Source organism: Vidua chalybeata, chromosome 4 (genome assembly GCF_026979565.1).
Source record: "Vidua chalybeata isolate OUT-0048 chromosome 4, bVidCha1 merged haplotype, whole genome shotgun sequence".
Lineage (NCBI taxonomy): Eukaryota > Metazoa > Chordata > Aves > Passeriformes > Viduidae > Vidua > Vidua chalybeata.
In genome coordinates, this window is record NC_071533.1 from 9749546 (window position 1) to 9752500 (window position 2955).

General features: G+C 38.9%; 1 long non-coding RNA gene across 1 annotated transcript in view; it reads left to right on the forward strand.

Moving 5' to 3' along the window:
- The first annotated feature begins 114 nt into the window (after window positions 1-114).
- LOC128787099 (uncharacterized) overlaps window positions 115-2955 on the forward strand; it is a 14715-nt gene continuing 11874 nt past the window's right edge. Inside the window, exon 1 of the long non-coding RNA XR_008430572.1 lies at window positions 115-147. This is a non-coding gene — a long non-coding RNA (uncharacterized LOC128787099). The remainder of the gene's footprint in view (window positions 148-2955) is intronic.

Genomic DNA, 2955 nt, shown 5'->3' on the forward strand with positions numbered 1-2955 from the left:
TTTTGACCAGTTAGAGAGCAGAGAACAGCAGATGACCAGCGTCATGGAACAGCATCACAGCTAAGAGCCTTAGCAACCATGGATTACAAGAACTTGTTAGGAAGAATGTAGTATCCTCATACTATGTCCTGTATACTCAGGGTGAAGGTAATTTTGTGTTCTCTGTGTGTGTTTGTTTAGCTGGAGGCAATTGGGAACTGAAGTGATGAGTAACAGAGATGCATGTTTAAATTTAAATGAAGGCTTCAGTTTAAATTAGTATTCCAGGACTTGCAAGAAAGTTCTGTAAGAATTAGGAACTTGGAGGAATTGCAAGACTACAAAAGGCAGTAATAATAAATGACAGAGTCATTAAATGAATGACAGAGTCATTAAAAAATAAGAAAAATAAATAGCAAAAATGAAAGAGCAGAACACTGGTTTTAGTCCAGAAACTGGCAAGGAGCTCTGTATAAGCAGCTCATCCAGTTCCTGCAAAGCATAACAAGATGGAAATTATAGACAGAAAATACTTATTACGTTATGCAGGCCATTTTCCAGTGCTAGCAGAGAAGGAAAGAAGTGGAAAGTACATCTCGTGTCACTCTCATGTCCCCTCTGGCTATATTCGGAAATGGCATGAATAAACTCTGGAGGGAGCCACACCCAGTCACTTCTAGCCAGAGGCAGTTTAACAGTGCCTGAAATGCTGGGAACTGGGAGGGAAAATCTGGGGGGGATGCTCGCACAGATGGGAAACCCCTTTACTTTGTGACTTGGAGAGCTTCTATTGAATCTATCGGCATAGGAAGTGACCAAATGATGCAATGATAATCTGGTTTGCTGCAAGAGCTGTTCTCTCTTTGTGCTCATGCACCAAACCCTTCCCTTCTGCCTTCCTCCCTGGGGCCGTACTTCTCCCATGCTGGAGGTGTGCCTTTGAAGCCCTGGATAATTTCTGATGGCCAGAATATCCTCCAACAGGATACTTGTTGGCAATTTGGAAATTTTGCAAATAAGTTAAAACAAACCAAACCAAACTAACCAACCAACCAACCAAAACCAAAACCCCAAAAACAAACAAACAAACAAAAAAAACCACCCAAAAGAACCCCCCCCTCAAAAAGCAAACAACAAAAAAAAACCCACCCCAAAACCAAAAAAAAACCCTACCCATAAAACAAACAAATAGACAAAAAAAATCATGGGACTTGAGATCTTCTGACCTAGTTGTCAGAAAATTGTAAAAGAGATATGAAAGTTTCATTGAAAAAGGGAAAAGTCCCTTTGACTCACCTCAAAGAGCTGACAGCTAAAAATAATAGAATTTTAAACTAAATTCGTTCTGCCTATCTCTGTCCCACTTTATTTGCTTTTCAGCTATGTGGTCTTTTTTTATTCTGGTTTTGGAGTTCAATTCCTGTAACCACTACCACCAAAGCATGGTCACATGTGTAGCAATTCAAGACTGAGTAATTTTGTGAGCCTTTTTCAATCACTCAACTACTGTCCTAACTACAGCTCCCAGAAAAGAAGCGTTTTCTTGGGTTTTTTTGTGTTTTTTTTTTTTTTTTCTTTCTTTTTTTTTTCCACCTGATTGGGCTTTTGATTTGTTTAATTTTTTGCAATCACAGTTATACTTACACTCCCTCTCTGTTTGCTGAAGGTGGTTGCTGATGTGACAATTTAAAATGCAGTCCCAAGCAGCCAGTCAGACAGTTACTGTAAATGACATGGGGTATGCATGTTTGAGTAGAACAAAGAAACAGACATAAAAATATTTTACAATGTAAATTATTCATCCTAGGATGTGAAAGGTATGAAGTGAACTAATTACCAACTTAATAGATTAAGGGAATATTTTTTGATAGGTATTTTTTAATTAAAGAAATACTCTGGCATCTTGAAATGTGAAGTAGTGGGTGTTAAGGAAACAAACTGTGCTGGAGCCTTCTTTTAATGGCAAAAATATTCTACTCTTCTCCAAGACTCCAGTCAGTAAATGTTTTTTAATTGTTACCATATGATGTCTATGAGATCTGAGAGTCACCACTTTATGAGGAAGTGTGGGTGTGATCTTTGTGGTGTCAAAACTGCTGCATCCTTTGAAGTAATAATCACTGAGCAGATTTATATCGGCTGCAATATCTTGCCAAACTGATGAACTGATTTTTGCTGTGTTTTGGAGAAGGCTGGCCTTTGATCTCAGGTACTTTTGAATGAAAGTACAGCTCAGTGCATTACTCAGAGTTTTATACTCCACCAGGGCTTTCCTGTAAAGTGAGGGGAGTTGGAACAAGAGGATCTTTAAGGTCCCTTCCAAGCCAAGCCATTCTGTGATCTCAGAGGAGATTTGTACTGGTGCTTGAAGCAGCTTGTTGCTCACAGTCTGATGGGGATATTCTTGGTTCCCTTCTTGACCTCAGGAGATGGGTAGCTGCCCTTAGCCTTTACCTTGAGTGGCAGAGAGAAAGAACTGTATCCCTTTCATCAGTTTAGATCAGCTATTCTGGCTGTGTCTCCTTCAGCTGAGGAGTTGAAAAGTCTTTGGCTTAGACTAAAGACTGCTCAGCCACAGCTAAAACATCAGTGTGTTATCAGCATTGCTCTCATCCAGAGTCTCAGCATTGCTCTCATCCAGAAACACAGCACTGTACCAGATACTAGGAAAAAGATTAACCAGAACAGACTGTTCTACCTTTTGGGGGTAAAAAAGGCCCCCAAAATGGAAACCCTAAGCCAAAAGAAATCCCTACTCAATATACATATGTAAAATTGTTATTAAAAGAAATAGCTGTTTAATATTAGAGTGTTCTAAAAAAGAAAATTAATATTGTATATTTTTTTTTTCCTTCTTTTACTCTGATTCTTCCTGGGGCCAGTTTAAGACTCCTAATGAGGACAGGGGAAAATAGGGGATGGGTGTAAATACTCTCACACTAACATGAAGAAAGACCATTAAAATAAATGCTTATC